The sequence below is a fragment of the Sciurus carolinensis genome, chromosome 1, assembly GCF_902686445.1.
Source record: "Sciurus carolinensis chromosome 1, mSciCar1.2, whole genome shotgun sequence".
Classification (NCBI taxonomy): Eukaryota; Metazoa; Chordata; class Mammalia; order Rodentia; family Sciuridae; genus Sciurus; species Sciurus carolinensis.
Window position 1 is genome coordinate 125216900 of NC_062213.1, and position 19760 is coordinate 125236659.

At 31.2% G+C, this 19760-nt stretch overlaps 1 protein-coding gene across 1 annotated transcript in view; it reads left to right on the forward strand.

Moving 5' to 3' along the window:
- Nucleotides 1-19760, forward strand: part of Dpyd (dihydropyrimidine dehydrogenase) — an 810982-nt gene that overhangs the window by 84298 nt on the left and 706924 nt on the right.

Sequence of the window (19760 nt, forward strand, 5' to 3'; positions counted from 1 at the left end):
AAAGTACAGTATCTGGGTAGCCTCCATTCTCAATGAACTACCCTGATGTCATTTGAATAAATTACATTTTATGACTCAGACATAAAGAATTCCATTTTCTGTTTGAATGCTTCTTTTTGATTCAAAGCTGATTTAGATATTGAAATACCAAAATATTATAGCACTGGGCTTCAAGAATTTACTATTTTAATGGTCAAGCAAGAGTTTGGTTTTTTATTTCTGTAAGCATTTTAAAAACATTTTATGATTTTTAATATTTTGTTTCTGTCTCCTAAATTTTTTTTTTTTTTTTTTTTTTTTTGTACTGGGGATTGAACTCAGGGCACTTGACCACTGAGCCACATCCCCAGCCCTATTTCCCTATTTTGTATTTTATTTAGAAACAGGGTCTCACTGAGTTACTTAGTGCCTCACTTTTGCTGAGGCTGGCTTTGAACTCCAATCCTCCTGCTTCAGCCTTCCCAGCTGCTGGTATTTATATGCCTGTGCCACTGTGCCCCACTAAATTATCTTTTAATATAAATTTTCTTCTAAAATTCCACTTTAGCTTCATGTCCTAGATTTTGATGCCATTTTGTTATTGTTTCTGATATTCTTTAAAAACAAACAACAAACTACAAAACATAATTGAGTTATTGTGTAAAAGTTATTGTAAGCAAGTAAAAGGGAAATGATTGTTTAGGAGTATATTTATAACATAAATTACCAAAAAATAACAAAACATATGAAACAAAAAATATAACCCCCCAAAAAGATATGAGAAAGCAGCATCTAACAAAGAAAATATAAATTTCCAATGAACACATTATAGATGCTCATCCTCATTTGTACCTGGGGTTTGTGAAATGATTTTTGGTCCCAATTTAGCAAACATGGAAAATCAATAATATCCAGTACTAGCAAAGGTGACTAAAACACTTTTATATGTTGCTCATGGGTTTTGAATTGCTACAGTCTTCTTGCAATATATATTAAAATAAAGGAGATCCTAACTTTTTCATCATGAAGCATTTATTCCACAATAAGAACCACTACCCATCACATGTGTATAAGGGTATATATTATAGAGCATTATTATAACAGCAAATGCTACAGAAAACTAATATTTGCATTTTAATAAGATTATTAAAATATGGAATTTTAGGCAGTTTTTGGAATTTTAAAGATGTTTATTGATTTCCAGCTATATTCAGGTATTCATGTTATGTGAAAAAAAAACCCTGCTAACCAATTTCTTTTAAAGATGTGGACCCCATTGAAAACAGTTATACATGCATGCTCACGTGTGACATACATGATATACATTTGGAAAAAACACAGCTTAAAATGTGTTTGTGAGAACATGGAATCTCTGAAAAGCTGTTACAAATTAAATATCTTGCTCAGAGGAGCATAACTAAATTTAAAGTTGAAATGGAATTATTGTTACATAAAACTTTATATTTTTTCATTTTATAAGGGTTTATGTTACTTTTATAATTGAACATCAGATTAATAATATTTGAAATAAAAATTAAAACTAAAAATATTTATGTGTTTATAATACACAGAATTTTCAACACATTTTTATATTGAGGAATGTACTGTGAAAGGAAGAAACTTAATGCCATGTTCATCACTAAAACATTTTTAAGGAAATGGCTGTGAAGAATTTGATGTATTTTGTAGGAGAAACTTTCATTGGTTTGACTAAATAGGAAAGAAGGCCTGTTTCTAAGGCTACAGACTTATTTTTCAGAAAATTAATTCATGAGGATATGCTGAAACCATTGACTCTAGCGCCTGTGTTCCTTGTCATTCTAGCATTGGTCCTGTTCGTTTAATGGGACTGCAGAGTTTATAATGATAGCCAGTAGCATTACACCTGGTCATTATTTTCCATTTCCTGAATGTACAAAAGATTTTCCACTCAGAGATCTCATCGTAAGAATACAACAGTGGGTAACATAGAAAATGTGACTCTACCGATTACAGTTCCCAGGGACATTTTAGACCTTTCTAAAATATCTTGTGAGACTGCTGTGCCAGGAAAACGTGCTGCTTTTCATGTTTTAGAGTACTTACAACTCAGAGCCACTTACTCTTACAGAATATAATGCTTGTTAGTATAGCTAATGGAATATAAAGATCTCTAAGACTTGTTTTATCATGATTATTGAGCTTATATCAGAATCCTGTTTCTTGTCTAATCTGTTTGACCAGAGAAAATCAAAACATAATTTATGATTACTATCTTCTGCGTTAGATTTTTACCTAATTAATATTTTTTAAAAATCAGTATCACATTCAAGTGTTTTGCTCTTTAGGATGGAGGGTTCATGAAAACTTGAGTTTATTCTTTCCATATTGATCAATGTATTGTTGATACTTAAAAATTTGGAACTGATAATCACTTGTTATTCTGGGAAATATGAATTATTTAATCAGTTCCAAACTTTTGAAATAACTGTCTGGTGTTTTAGAAACCAGAAACAAAAATTATAATAGGAGTTTAGACTGTAATATATTGCTGCAAGCGTAATTATTAAGGGGAAACACAGCTGACGTTTTCTGATTTATGCACACAATCAGAGATGGAGTCCAAGGACTGTGGCATAATTATCTTCATGCTAACAATTTTTGTAAATCTCTTGACAGAATTTTAGCTAATTTTAAAATGCCTTCTGAAGATTAGCACTTAAAATTGTTGGGGAAAATAGCACAATTTATTAGCAAGGGTATAATTGTAAACCTTCTAAATACTCATTGTGAATATCATTTAGACAGTAACTCCTGCTTTAGCAGCTGGTATATAAGACATCGGTTTATGGAGTCTTGAAACAACAGAGAGTGGAATCTAATTAAAGAGGATTACATGCCAAAGAAAAATTATTAAAAACAGACTAATAGACAATTGTTATGAATTTAGAAGTCTCTGCCAAATTCTCTTTTTGACACAAACTCATGCAAGTAACTGTCAAGTAAAAGCCTTTATTCCTCCAGAACCAAAAGAAAATCTGAAGGCTTTCTCTTTTGTGACTTAAAAACGATTGCTGTTCTGAATTTTAACTGAACAGAAGAACTTAAATGATTCTATTTATCTTTTCTTGCATATTTAAAATGCACATATGCTTTTAAAAGATAAATGATTGAATGTACTATTTTAGGTTTTTTTGTTTGATATCTATCTAGTATCAAGCATTCCGGGACTTTACAGGGGAAATGTTAGACATATTTTTTCCTGTATATGCAAAAATCAGGTTATCAATTTAAGTATTATTTATTGAGATTTATTCTTAATTGGTTTCCAAAGTTTTATTTGTAATGTATATTTAAAATTCATGATGCATTTAAGATTGTTATCATTCAAAACCAAATATACTAAATTCTTTTTTTTTGTTTGAATTGACTATTGTGATCTCAAGGGATTTATTCCAAATAAGAGAATTGAGATAGCTTACAATGGCATATAGCCATCTGTTAATTATTTTAAAAATGAATTTTAAAATACGAAGTCCTTTTTAGTACTAAAGAAAATATTACCTGTTGTATAACTGCATCTTGCATATTCTGTAATTATAATGCATAACACATTGCATTGCACAAGTATACTTTTGTAGATTTTGACCATATTAAACATACATTAAAATTAATTGCTAAATACTAAGAATAATGTATTTTCTGTGTCATTAATAAATGCATGAGCAAACACATTGTATTCAGTAAATGAGACATTTGTTTAACATTCTTAAGTGGGTAGTAGTCCTAACAATAATTCCTTCATATGAAAAAGTTAACCATCCAAAATTGTCTTTGAGATTTAGAGAAGAACCAGTGATGCCAGAGAATTAACAGTGAGATGATCTCACTTTGACCTCCCACCCCAAAGTTTTCCTTATCTGTTTACACCATTCATTCTAACAGGGCTTGCCTGCTGCTCCAGAGAAAAACTTTAAGAGTAAGGACTTGTTTTAGTGTAAAGCCCAGGGATTATCTCAGATCTCTTATCTTGGTAAGGTTAACATCTTAGAGAACAACAGGGTAGCTAGGGTTTTCCTATAGTAATAATTAATTTAGTGGGAGGGTATATTGATGTTATGAAAAACTATTAGTAAATAATTATTTTCTTTTAAGATTTCACATGACAAATGTGAATGACTGGTGGGCCATGTCCTCTGTGGTCATTTAATATGTATTTCTCAGTGCTTGCATCGGTCCTTCTATAACATGTCAGCCAGTATATGAAGTGCTCAGGAAAGAGAGTTTATAAGTATTAAGAAAATTAATTTAATATACTCCTTTGGTAAACACTTTATAAAGAGGGAATTTATAAATATACATGAAGGCTTGGATCTAGAAACTTAGTTTTTCTTATTGGTCTCATCTAGTTTAGCTGGTTCAAAATGTGTACCAGAAAGATGTTTGGAGTCCATAGGGCCCCTTATTCATTTGAAGATCAAAGCAAGGAACTGGTAGTGTGGAGTTAACCATATTTTTACTTGATCCCACCCAGTGCAGCTGTTTTAAATTAAGTGTGTGCACACATACCTGGTAGGAGACAGGTGGGTTACCACACCTTCCATTTCTTGTCTGACTCTCCCTCCATCTTCCCTGGATCTTGGGTCATGGAAGGTGAATTCTGTTAGCAGGTTTTTGCCTCTCATCAAAAAACTATGTAACCATATACTTTAGTAAGTGTTATAGGACTGAAATAGAATAAAAGTGCTGGAAATGATAACATGATATTAAGAAACCAATACAAAGGTAAATTATGATTTGCAGTATTTGATCTTTCCCTCTACTTTTCTTATTTTTACTAGGAAGAGTCTATGAACACTATCAGTTTCTAGCATTTTCAGCTTTGTTTGCTTTTATCTTCTTTTTTTTTTTTTTTTTAGCAATTTGTTAATATTGTGTTCTAAGTCCTTGTTTTCTTCATAGTATATGTGACTTGCAAATAATTTTATTTTTCATTTATTTGCTCCAGAAATGGTATTTGGTTGTGATTTATGAAGTATGTATAGGAAAAATTATCTTAAAGAATTTGGTATATTCAACTGGAAGAGCTAGACTTACTTGCTTTTTTCCTACCAAAATGTCCGGCGGGACTGCCTGTCTTTAGAATCATAGGAACAATGCATTATAAAGCTCAACAGGGGCAGTGTCTTTCTGAGTCAAGTAATATCAGTCAATAATTTGTAGCATACAAGAAGACTGCAGTCTTTCTCAAACCAAAACTTTTAAAAAAGCATCTGAATTCATTTGATTAGAATCTATGCTCACTAAGTGACTTGGATTTTTGTCATTCCACATTGAGTTTTCTAAAGTTAAATTTTACTGATCATGTCATCACAGTCGACTGGTACTACATGTAACAGTTTCTGGTATTGAATGAGTGCAATTTATGCTCTAGTTTGTACATCTGGTTTTTATTAATTTGGTTAGTAGGAGACAGTTGTGGGAAGCAGACTCATTGTCACTGAACTGACAAAATGAACTTCGTTACTTTGCAAGACTGAAAAGATAATTTTGAAGCATGATCTATTTATTAAGATAAGGAAAATGGAAGGTATCTTAAAGGAAAGGCAGCTAACTCTTTTTGTGGATTTCATTGTTGACTTTTAACTTGAAGTTCACATCTGATTGTGTTTGGGTTGCCTAGATGTAAGTGAAAGCTCTTAGACCATCCATTCAATAAACATTTAATATTAACTAGTATATGGAAATATAGTTGTAAATAATGTAACCATGTTTCGCTTTCATAGAACTTACAGGAGGTATTTATAAAACACTATAACTTGTAATGTAATGTTCAGTATAACAAATGTTATGAAAAAGTAAAGCAGGGCAAGAGGGTAGAGAATAAGGTGGGTGTGTTTTAGAGAGAGTGATCAAGGGTCATTGTACAAAAGTGACACTTAGAGACCTGAATATTTTAGGGAAGAATATTTCAAGCAGAGGGAATAGCACGTGCAAAGGCCCTGAGGAAAGGGGTACTTTTGTGTTCTAGGAGCAACAGGGAGGCTTTTGATGGAGCAAGTTGAACACAAGTCACCTGATAGAACATGATACTATCAGGTGTTACAGACTGTTAGGTGAGGAGGCTTCCTTGGCTGAAATGGATTTTTTTTATATGAATTGTCCTTTGAAAGCCTTCCCCATTTTTAGGAGTAAGTAAGTAAATATGTGATAATTGCTTCCAAAACATAACAACAAAAACTGATTTTGGTGGTACTAGGGCTTGAACCCAGGTGTGCTCTTACTGCTGAGTTATACCCAACCTTTTCATTTAAAAAATTTTTTTTTAAATTTTGAGATAGGGTCTCACTAAGTTGTCGAGGCTAACCTCAAACTTTTAATTCTCCTGCCTCAGCCTCTGTGGTAGATAGAGTTACAGGTGTATATCACCATACCTGGCCGGAAATTAAAATTAATTAATGTTTGGTAGTTCATTTGTGGTCGGCCATACTGACACACAGAACTCTATCATACATGTTGAAATGATGATATTGTGTTACACATGTGATTATTTTGTAAATCATGTCATACTCAATCAAAATGTAGCCATACATTCTGTGAACAAGTATATGGTAGTTTTGAATAAGAAATTGAAATTAAAAAGCAAATACTTAAAAATCTTGAATTTTCCTGACACTCCCTCACCCTCTGATATGGGAGTGAATCATCACCAGGTAGGAGTCCATAGCAGAACTTGTTATTTTTGTTCAACTCTAGAAAGTACTAAAACATTATTGTAATCTTACCATTGAAACATTTGAAATCTTAAAATATTTCAAATATAGCTAAACAACTTCTTGATTTAGACTGTGAACTCACAAAAGATTTATTCTCTCCACTGTGTCTTTATCTTGTTGGCTACATCATGTTCCATATTTTCTGTCATGCAAACTAACAGAGTTAATTTTGTCAGTCCAGTGACAGTGAATCTGCCTTTCATATTTTCTCCCATTAACCATCTTAATAAGAACAGATGTACAAACTAGAGCATAAATTGCACTCATTCAATACTGGAAATTGTTACTTGTACCAGACTTCCATGATGACATGATCAGTGGAATTGAACTTTAAGAAAACTCAATATGGAATAGCAAATAAAAATGGTAAAATATTTAAATGATACTTTCTTATTTAGAATATATTTTTACATGCATAATATCATTTAATTTCATTCTTATAATAACATTTTGAAGAGGGTATCATTACTTTTATCACCTTTATTGATATCCTTATTTTATGAGGGAATGTTTGCAAATTGTGATGTTAAGCCTTTTTCTGAGAATTCATAAGGAGTTTAGTTGCAAAGTTGGAACTCAAAAATAGATTTCCTTACTCCATAGCTCTGGCCTTTCCTACTACATTATATTGTATTTCACTGTGACTCATATAAGATTCTCCTAGACAGAGGCTGATTGTAAGCTGGCCACCATTAGTGAAATGACATTAGCTAAATATGATTACATCTTAATGTTCCCTGAAAGGATTAGACTAGTTAAGACATACCGAAGGGAAAAGCAATTATCTATTGAAATATGAATCTCTTGATTAGAACTGGAAATTTTATCTTGACGTTAGAATGTTCATCTGGAATTTTAAGAAAATTTGAATATAGTAATTATTTCTTACTCAAAATGTGGTAAAGAACTTCAGTGGGACTAGTTTTGAGGACTTTTTGTTGAGTGCCAATATTAAAATAGAACATTTTCCTGGAAGAGTAAGTTCACCTCTAAAGACTCATTCTTTAGAGGATCATAGACCTCAGGAAATTCCAACTACATGAGAAACATATGCACCTGCATTATTTTTTCCCTCAATTTACCTTATTACCTAATGAAAACCATTATGTTATCTCACTTTAAAGGGCTTTTGAGTTGTAGTAGTATAACTTGGAGTGTGCCATTATACTTAAATAGTCTTCATAATTTAAAATGTGAAATATATTGCTTCCATTAGACTGGTATTCTCCTTGGTGAAAATTCCCTGAGGGTCCTTCAAAATGCAGCATGCTGCAGACTCCCAACCATCTGAGATTTGCAATCATCACTAATATATGGCAGTGATTCTCCTTTTCTTACTGGATATGAGGCACACTTGCCTAATACCAATTACCTTACTGAATGGAACTAAGATAGCTATTTTTTTTTAAAAATACAGATTTCTTATTTTTTTAAGCCTTCATATCCTCAGTGACTAGTATAGAATCTGGCTCCTGTTAGGTTCTAAGTAAATATTGAATGAATGGGTAAGTGAATGACTGGCTTTCATTTGCAATTTTTCAGGAGGTTGACTTTTGCATCATACTTTTGTGGGGAAAAAAAGCAAACAAACAAACAATTAAAAAAAAAAAAGACCTCAGGAAACTGAGTTTCCTAGGGATGTAGCTAGTAGGCAGTAATGGTAAGGTCCAAAGTTATAGGAGATTCTGTTATGTTAGTATCCCCCTACCTACTTTCTCTTATCTGGACAATTTTAAAAGATTTCAAAGACACATTCAGAAGTAATAAACTCAGACTTCTTTGCTCCCACAGAATTAATTCTATGTTTTCATTACATTGTGAGCAAGTTGAGGGTTTTTTAATCTCATTTACCTTTATATCCCTGTGCTTAGTATGTTGTCTGACGTGGTAAAATTTTAAGATTTTACTTTCTGAATTGAAATCTAATTAACTTGAGCCTTTGTTACTTAGTAATTCTGAGACTTAAGTTCTTACAGATATGCCATTAACTCTCTGTGACCTTTCATTTATTAAAATTAATTTCCTAATGTATTAAATTTGGGTTAGTATATAAATTTTAGATCAAACATATTTAGTCTTAGTTTTTATGATTATTTCACAAAAGAAATGTAGTCCCATAGAAATTAAGACCTATAGAAATATCAGTGAATTGTTTTATTTAGTAATATAATCTGCTAGCCTTGTTTTTCACTTTTTAGCTTTATCCAGCATGTGAACAATGAATTTTGTTATTGTTTGTACAACTTAAGCAAGAATAACTTAGTGATCTTATTCAAATTTCTCAGCATTGAGAAAACTTTTTGTATGTTTTTTCTCTCAAGTTACTGTTGATATTCCACTCATTTGTTTTATTATACTTTTATGTAATCCTTAACACAGATGAGCTATAAAACACTATAAAAGCTATCACAGTTGAAACTCTAGACCTTCCCTCAACCCATGAGGATTCATTTGGCAGGAGTCCACCAAAACCAGTTCTTTTTGATGCTTTAGTTTCAGTTTCTCCTTTAATTGCTGCCAAAATCTGAACACTTGGGAATTTAATTGCTCATTATATTTGTCATGGTGGTGTCACAGACCCAAATAAAGGCTGTTGCGTGCAAAATATTTATGGGTATTAATTTGTCCTAAACATGTGTGTATTGGATTCCTTGTTTTTCTACATTGTAAGGTATAGCACATCCAGACAGAAATGAAACAAAATCTTGCAAGGGCTTATTCCCCCCTTGACTCTACTACTAGACAATTTTCAACCAGTCCCTAAATAAGACCTAAAGCAGGACCTATTCAGAATTTGATCATAGTTACTTTATGCAGTTTACTCTTTAGAAGCTGTCTCCAGAGGTGTTTGAGTCGGACCACTTGGGGGCAAATCCCTGCTTTATCTCTTACTAGCTAAATAACCTTGGGCAAGTTATCTTAATCTCCCTGTGGCTGTTTCTTCATTTTGCAAAATAGGGATACATATGGTTGTTGTGCAGATTAAATGGGTTAAGCTCCCAGAACAGTTCTGAACAAAAAGTAAGTCCTCAATATTAACTAATTATCTACAGCTCATCCTTATGTACCCCAAACAACAAAACCAGTCCACTTTATCATGGTTGTTGATTTGAATTTCTAGTTTCACACTCAATAGGGATAACCATTGCCTTTCACAGCCTAGGGAATGTCTGTTAGGCACTGTATTCAATACCTTTTATGAACTTCCAGATTTCCTGTGTGGTTCCACTTGCTTGCTCCTTGGTCTCTAATCTGGTCTGTTTGCTTCGCATTCTAGACTTTATAACTAAACTAATTGTTCTTGTGCCTGCTGTTCTGAGGAGTACTTTAATCACTTATTCTTTTTGTCTGTTTTCATTTTTATTTTCCCTTTCACTTTCCCTTTCTTTCTTACAGCAAAAGATTGTACGACCTTATTTCTGCTGTGATGTTTGTTGCTTTTTCATGCAGTCATATTGCTGGAAGGAAATAAGGAGGCACTTGAAGGGTGGGGAGTGTAAGTCACCACCATGGACAAAGTAATTTTTTAGAATTGTTGAAAACTTTTTTACCCTAGACAGTGAGTCCCCTGAGTCTGTCTCATGCCTCAAATCGTATTCTGAGGTGACCCTATGCTAGCATGAAGAATGACATATTAAGATATTTTTCACTTACAAATAAAAACATTCATAATTTTTCTCTGATCCATACCCTTATGAACTGAACTGAGAATAGACTTTGATAAGAGGTCATTGGCTTGATTTTACCTGATGTTAGGGAAGTATTACTGACTCTCAACATGACAGTGAGGCTGTTAGACATTACCCAATAGATTTCTGATGTATAAATTTATGGAAAAGATAACCAGATAAAGGTATTATATGAAATATTTATTCCATATACAAGAGCCTAAATATTATCAGAATAAGAATTCACGTCATGTATTCATACTTTGAAACTTTTCTGTGTTGTTCATGAAGCATAAAAGTAATCTTGGCTTTGTTTTTCATTTCTGGACATGGAAGCATTTTTGATCAAGGTAACAATAGAATGGTTTGAATTCTTATAGTTGTCCTTATTTCCTTTATTATTCTGCTGTGCACAAGAAGCTTTAAGCAGACTTGGAGTATAAAACATGGTACAGTCTTTTTCTGTTACTCAACCTAATAATAATTTTGAGTTCCCATGCCATCTCATGAATGAATATGCAGTTTAGTCTCTCTCAGATTAAGTCACAGCTAAAACTGAGGATTTTTCTTATTAAAATGAAGCATTTTCTTTAGAATCTCTCTTTCAGATAAAAGAAATTTGACTTCCTCAAATTTCTGGAGCCATAGAAAACTCAGGGGAGTTACTTCAGGGCCTTCTGTGTCTTCTTTTTCTTTTTTCTATGTCCAAGATGATGTTTTTATCTCCTGTTTTAATTCCTGGGAAAACTAAATAGTCAAGTAGTCTTCCAGTCCTACTGTTTATGCTGAAGATGGATCTTAAAAAAATTAAGATCTAATGACTTTGTTTCTTCTTTATTATTTTATAAACTTGTTCCCCTACAGTGGTGGACACCAAAGTAAAACATAAAATTTTAGCAAAGTTGACAATGTGAAGTAAAATGAGAGATTTCATTGCCCAAAAGATGCAAGCAAACAAAAATTTATATATATGTCTATATATATATATTTTTTTCTTTTTGATACTGGGACTTTAAATAGGGATACTTTACCACTGAGCTATATCCTCAGCAATTTTTTTTTTTTTTTTTTTTTTTAATTTGAGACAGGATCTCACTAACTTTTTTAGGGCCTCCTAAGTTGCCAAGACTAGCCTTGAACTTGCAATTCTCCTGCTTCAGTCTCCTGAGTTGCTGGGATTACTGTATGCCACCTTGTCTGGCTCCATTTTTCTTTTTGTTCTCAATATATCCCATTTTAATAAAAGATGAAGAAAATGCATTTTTTAGTAACATCTGGATTCCTCAAACTATCTATATAAAAACTATAAATCTGAAAAAATAAAATTTCCTAAAGGATTTTGTTTTAAAAAGTTTGTCTACCTATGGTATTAATGTAAAATGACCTAAAAATTTGACCAATTTGATTAGATAATTCATTTTAAAAATAACTTATAAATTATGAAAAATAATGCATTTATTGTCAGTTTTTGTTTATTACCTTCTGTTATGGAATATTTCCCTGGGGACTTCTATCACTGTGTGTTGGGATGACAAGAGGTCCTGTGCTGTCCTCTGTGTTTGCTTTTAATTCCAAGTTGGTCTTCTCACACTGTTAAAGCAGACTTCCTTAAATCTTTGCTGTCCTTGACTTTGTTTTTCCTTGGGTATTACTGCTCTAGTCTAGGGAGTAATTTTAAATGGCTAAACTCAGATCTTAAAATTCCCTCTTAATTACAGTAGTGCAATTATCAGGCCTTCCATTGGTATTAGCCATTAAACAACACAGTTCTTATAGCATTGCTGGTCTGAGAGACAATACCATAACAGAAGAGAATTGTTTGTAAATAAAGAGATTCGAATATAGTGTTGTTTAATTTTCAGAATCCTGTTGGTAAATTCAAAGTTTCTAAGGTTTTCTTAAAAACCGACCAAACTGAAAAAAAAAAAAAAAAAAAAATCTGTTAGTGGCACAGATTTAATTTTTTGTTAAATGATAGGAAAAAAGTGTGTATGAGCACACATACACACATACCCACACCAACAAACACACATCCTTAGAGATTTATTGGAAATGTATTCATTCAATTAGGCATCTATTTCCACATCTGATTTATAAACCATCTCGGAGGAGGAATCAAGTTAACAATAGGATTTTTCTTATCAAGAGCCTATAATCTAAAGTTTGGAAACAACAAAATAATGATTTCTCCCTCTAGGACTTAAGTGTAAGACTCTTAAATTTACAATGATATACCTAAACTGATGGATTGATTATAGCTAACTACTTGCAAAGGAAGGTAAGTGTAATTAATGTATGACCACAGAGAAAATATGGGTTGGGTTCTATTAATTTTAAATTGGGGAACAAAAACATTGAGAGTTAGGATTAGAAACTCTGAATTTAATTCTTGACTGTACTAATGATGTCAGCAGCCACATACTTTGAAGGTATTTTTGATGAAATTAATAATTTGAGTTAATTCCCAGGTTTTTCTGAAGACTTTTAATCTTTTAATTAATTTTCACTCATGTGTCCTGTCCTATTTTTGTAGTAACATTAGCATGTGAGCAAAACCAGAAAGAATTTGGCTAAATAAATAATAGAATGGATTCAATGGAATATCCTGTAACCTTAAAAATTGTATTGCAAAGTCTGCTTAGAACCATGAAAAGATGCTAGCTATATAATCCCAGGTATAAATATATAAAATTGAAATAATACAGTCCAGATATTATAAACCTAGTAGTTGTGTTTGGTCTTTAGGTAATCATGCAGTCAGTAAATAAATAGGTTTTATTTACTAGCAAATAAATTGGTTTTGTAGCATGGTCTGATTTTCTTTTTTTACTTTGTGGTTATTTGTATATCTCTCTTTGGGTGTACAAAGAAAGAAAGAAAGCAAGAAAAAACAAACTGGCGATTGCCACTCTGGAAAATTTGAAATAAGAAAATTTTCATAAACACATTGTCAAACAGTCAGAGGTGGCATAAACTTTAACCAATGAAATAATATATTTAATGGGAAAAATTAAGAAATCTGGAGTCAAATCTTGTTTCATACTAATTTTATTGTTTACATATTTTATGGTATTATCTTTTACCAAAGTAGCAAATTCAATATAGGAAATAGAAATATTTTAAAAAATTAAAAAAAACCTTGAAATAAAAAAGTATAAATCCATTGCTGAAATCTTGGATGATGCTAAAATTATAGAAAACAGAATCACACTCATTCAACATTCTTAGGTTAAAAAGTTACTATTTCATTTCTAGTCTTTATTGGTTTTGTTTGTTTTCCCTAATTGTAATATATAGTATATTCAATTTTATAGCATCTGTCTAAAAAATTTATATGCTGTCATATAAACATTGACTTGTTAAAAATCCACATTGGCAGCATTTGTATTGACTATATAAATCTCAAATTTATTTAAGTGCCCTCTTTAACCATTCCTTTAATTTTGAAAATTTAGTATTTTTCCCCCTATTTTTACAGTCATGAGTTATAGTGAAAATCTATAAGCATAAAACTCTGAAAATATTTCTGCAGAAATATTTGAAAGGGCACTACAATCTATAAAGTGTATAAGGTGTGTCTTTCTTCTTTTTGTCTGACTACTAAGACAAAAAAGTAAGGAAAAGTGTTTTTTTTTGGAGGTCCAGACTCTAAATGAACTTACTTTTGGTTCAGAAGGACTGAAAATATGTTCCTCAAAGATCCTCTAATTCAAATTGTTTAATTACTAATTTTTTGTAATTATATATGTATGAATGCCATTAAAAACCTATTCACTCTAAAAAGAAAAAAAATTGCAATTTTATTACTGAAGTATCAAAATCTTATCAGGATAACTTAGACTCAGGAATTGGATCTGTAGCACAGAATTTCTATAAATAATAATAATTAAAAACAACAGCTGGTGGCTAATATTTACCATATTAGACATTTCATTTGCATTCTTTAATTTTAACTATAGTGAGTTGTAGTTGCATTATGACTCTTCATCAAAATTCAAACTGCCTTTTATTTGTTTACTCATTTGGAGAAAAATAATTTTTAATGGCATTTTAACTGATGTATAAAAACATAAAATTGTGCATATTAATGAATCAACATGGTGTTTTGATGCCTATATACATTATATCTATCTCTTGAAATTCTCTTAAAACATTTTATTATATTTTAATTTCATATGGAAAGATAAATTTTAAGTATTCGGTGCCACAATTTTTTAAATAAAGTGAATTAAAGAATGCACCAGAAGACCCTCTGGTGACTGCTGTGGTCATTGTCTGCTAACTTCCAACATTATGTATTAGTTTGCCTATTTATAGGCTAACAGATTTACCAAGATATAATTCACATACCAAAGAGTTCATCCCTAAAAGGGTAATTCTTAGTATATACAGAAAGTTGTACTCAAATCACTAATTCTAAGATATTTCCATCTCATGCCCAAGAACCTCCACTGCCATGAGCAAGTCACTCCCCATTCCTTACTGTCCCTACACCTGGCAGGCAGGAATCTGCTTATATTGATTTGCCTATACTGGATATTGTATATAAACTGAATTATAAAATGAGTCTATTTATATTTAGCTTTTTCACTTAGCATAATGTTTTAAGGCATGTCCATGTCTTAGAATATATTCCAACTTCCCTTTTTGTAGTCAAATGATGTAAATGTGTTGGTGTACCTCTTTGTTTATCTGTTTGTCATTTGGTTGACTTTTGGGTTGTTTCTACTTCGTATCTTTTATGAAGAATACTGCTATAAACATTTGTCTAAACATTTATGTGGACATATGCTTTCATTTCTTTGTACTGCTTGGTCATATGATAACTCTAATAATTATACTCTGATCACCCTTACCTGGTTCATATGATAATTCTGTATTTAACATTGCAAAGCAGTATCAGACTGTTTTCTGAAGTGGTTACACTGATTTTCATTCCTGCCATCAATGTAAGAAGATTAAAATTAATACACAACCTCACCGATACTTGGTATTTTTCTTCATTTTAATTATAGTCATCCTATATTGGGTGTGAAGTAGCTTTTCATTATGTTTTTGATTTGTATTATTCTGTGTACTAATGATGTTGAATATTTTTAATGTTTATTGACCATCTTCATATCCTCTTTAGAGAACTGTCTGTAGAAAATCTTTGTACCTTAAAAAAATAGGTTGTCTTCTTATTGAATTTAAGATCCTTTTATATATTCTAGATACTAGTACTGTATCAGATAGACACATCATTTACTAATACTTCTCCTACTCTGAGTTGTTTCACTTTCTCAATGATGTCCTGAGAAGCACAAATATTTTTACATTTCAACAATCTTCAGTTTACTTTTTGTCACTTTATCTATGAAAACTTTTGCTTATTCCACAATCATAAAAATTTACCTCTGTGTTTACTTTTAAATGTTTTAAAGTTTTAGCTCCTACCTAGCTCTCTAATCCATTTTGCATTGATGTTGTATATTGTATTTGGTAGAGATCTGACTTTATTCTTTTGCATGTGGGTGTCCAGTTGTTGTAGCACAATCTATTGAAAAGACTATCCTTTACTTCATTGAATTGTCTTGGTTCCTTTGTCCAAATTAAATTGACTATAAGTTTAAAAGTATATCCAGAGTCTCACTTCTATTCCAAAGGCCTATTTTGTAGTTTTAAACCAGTACCATACCATCTTAGTTCCTATAGTTTTGTAGTAAGTTGTAAAATTGGGAAGTATGAGTTCCATGACTTCATTCTTCTGTTTTCCAAGAATGTTTGGCTATTTTATATCCCTTGCATTTTCATATGAACTTTTTGATCAATTTGTTAAAACCTTAAAAAAATGTCAGCCGGAATTTTGATAGGAATTACATGGACTCTTTAGGTCAATTTAAGGAGAAGCACTATTTTCAATAATATTCAGTTTTCTAAACCATGGATATGAGGTAACTTTCTATTTAAATTTTCCTTGAATTTCTGTTGATGCTATATACTTTTCAGTGTACAAGTCATTTTTTTGTTAAATTTTTTCATAAATATTGTTTCTCTTTGGGTTATTCATTGTAACTATATGTTATTGTTGAACTTCGCATAAGTGGAATAATTTTGGTGTTCTGTTTGTATGTCATTTCCTTCACTCAATATTATATGAGATTCATACATGTTACTTCATGTAGCTGTAGTTTGATCATTCTCATTGGTATGCAGTTTTCTAATATATGAATATACTATAGTTTATGTACTTTTATCATATATCATGTTCTTATTTCCAGTTTTGGGCTATTTTGACATTATTGTACATGACTTTTGGTAAAGATACACATTTTTTCTGGGTGTGTTCTCAAGTGTGGAACTCCCAGGTCATATGGTATATCTTGAATGTTCAGCTATTGAACATACTTTACAAAGAGATTCTAACAATTTAAAGTTCCACCAGAAGTATTTCAATTGTTTTTGTACTAAAAATACTTATATTAAATGTTGAAATTGTCAATATCAATTTATATGTGGTTTGTTCAGTATGGTTTACATTTTAAAATCATATTAAAGTACTAGATTACTTTTTATGTATTTTTTATTCTAATTAGTTATATATCATAATAGAATGCATTTATGCATTTTGATAAATCATACATAAATGGAGTATAATTCTCATTTTTCTGATTGTACATATTGTAGAATCACTTCGGTCATGCCATCATATATGTACATGAGGCAATAAGACCTATTTCACTCTACTATCCTTTCTACCCACATACACTTATACTCCCTTCACTCTCCTCTATCTAATCTAAAGTAACTTCTTTCTTTCCAAGCACCCCCTTGCCCCAGTTGTGAATTAGCATCCTCATATCAGAGAAAACATTTGACTTTTGTTTTGGGGGTTTGGCTTATTTCACTTAGCATGATATTCTCCAACTCCATCCATTTACCAGCAAATGCCATAATTTCATTCTTCTTTAAGGCTGGAACTGGAGAATAGCATGCTAAGCAAAATAAGCCAATCCCCAAAAACCAAAAGCTGAATGTTTTCTCTGATATTTGGATACTAATTCACAATGGGGGTGGTAGCTAGGGAAGAATAGAGTTACTTTAGATTAGGTCGAGGGAAGTGAAGGGGGTATGGAAGTGGAAGGATAGCAGAGTGAATTAGACAATATTACCCCTTGTACATATATAACTATATGATCAGTGATATTCTGTATCATGTATAACCAGAAGAATGAGAAATTATACTCCATATATATGAGTATCAAGTGCATCCTACCGCCATGTGTAATTAATTAAAACAAATTAAAAAAATGGTAAAGTGCACACACAGACACACACATGCACACACAATACACCACTACCACCATGTGGTCTATCTTCTTCATTTTAGATATTTCCAGAATATATATTATTATATTGTCATTGTTTAAGTTTGCATCCTTCTTATGAATAATGATGTAGAACCTCTTTTTTTTAAATTTGTCTGTTTGGATATTATCTTTCAAATACTTTCTTTAAGCCTTTTGTCCTTTTTTCCATTTAGTTTTCTTTTTATGTTTATTTGTAGGAGTAATTTATTTATTGTGTATATAAGTCATTAAGATAACAATACTAGCACAAATATGCAAAGTAGACTAGTTATGCTGAATATACTTTAAAACAGATGTTGTATACACTGCAACTAAATTTATGAAAAAAAAGTGGCTCTAAATTATAGATGGTCCTTTCAATAAATACTCTTGATTTACTTGATTGTCTATCTGGTGTTATTTCCTCTCTGACACCATGTATAGGCTCCATCTCAGATGTATTATATATCCAAATATGAAATGTAAAACAAAACTTCCTAAAAGAATATAGAAAACACATTCATGATGTTAACAAATTTCAAATTTCTATAATAAGACATAAAAGCATTAATTTAATTAGTAAATTCTCTTCATGAAAAGGTACTACTGAAAATGTGAAAAGACAAGAGGTAGAGGAAGAGAGGATAGTCACAGTGTATATATCCAGCAAAGGATGTTTTACCCAGAATTCCAGCTATTTTAGATCAATTTTGATAATTTTCAAGGTCTTCATTATAGTTGCTTATGACCAGCTGGGTGCATTGGCGCACCCCTGTAATCTCATCCACTCAGAAGGCTCAGGCAGGAGGGGTTGCCAGTTTGAGGCCAGCATCAGCTATGTAGTGAGACCCTGTTTCAAAATAAAAAATAAAAAGGGTTGGGGATACTGCTCAGTGGTTAAACATCCCAGGCTTAATCCTTGGTACCAAAAGAACAAGAAAACAAAAACAAACCTTATGACTGTGTTAAAAATATCTTTATCTTAATTTGATTAAGTCATAAAAGAAGATCAAGGTGAACATCATGAATTAGCTACTAATATTGGAATTTGCTAATCTAAGTTCTTTAATTTTCATAAATCCCACGTACTAATGTATAATTTGAGGATAGGAAGAAAACGTTAGTACTTAAATTTTATTGTTAATTTTTGTTCATAATACTAACTAAAACAATACAACCAATTATTTTATTACCTAAATACTACTAAATTCTTCAAGAAATCTTGTGTGCCAAAAGACTGAAATAGATATTTATTAATCTAAAATTTAATTTTACATCTTTTGTTCTCAAAACTTATTTGGGTCATGTAAGATTAAGTTGGTTTTAAATATGCAGATAGATTAAGAATTGTAGTAAAATATCAAAATATACTCTTAGAAAAATTCAGCCCACTAAGGCTATTGTATTTGCTAAGAGAGAGAAACATTTATGAAGTTTAGGTTGCTTATTGTGTATTTACTTGCTTTTGACATTCTAAGAACTTGATATAATGTCACAATTTCAAGAACTGATTTTATTTATATTTAGATAAAGATATGTACATATGTGTGTAAATGTCATGTAGATTGTTATTTACAAGTGTGATTATAACATTTTGGTAAAAATTTTTGGAACTTTATTTTTGTAGGTGGGCTTTGTCCATCTTAGTAAAAGTTAACTTATTTAGAACTAGTCAATTATCATATATGATTCGTTGTTATTTAAAACTTACTTCATTCATTCTTTTCTCAATTTAGATTAACTGATAACAGTGTAGTTTTAGAGAACTAATTTTTATTTGAAAAACTCTAAACATTTTCCTACTTTATGTAATACTCATTTTGTTCTTTTTATCTATTTCAAAAAATTTATGGAAAAGACTTCTGTGACAGCTGTATCATGTTTTTATTTTGTTGCTGTTGAATCAACTGTCAATTTTAATGAATCCTATCTAATTAAAGTGGTGTGCATATTTTTCATGAGTTCACGATCAATATAATGAATTATACTTTTATATAACTGCATAGATGTAATTTTTCTCAGGATGTTGG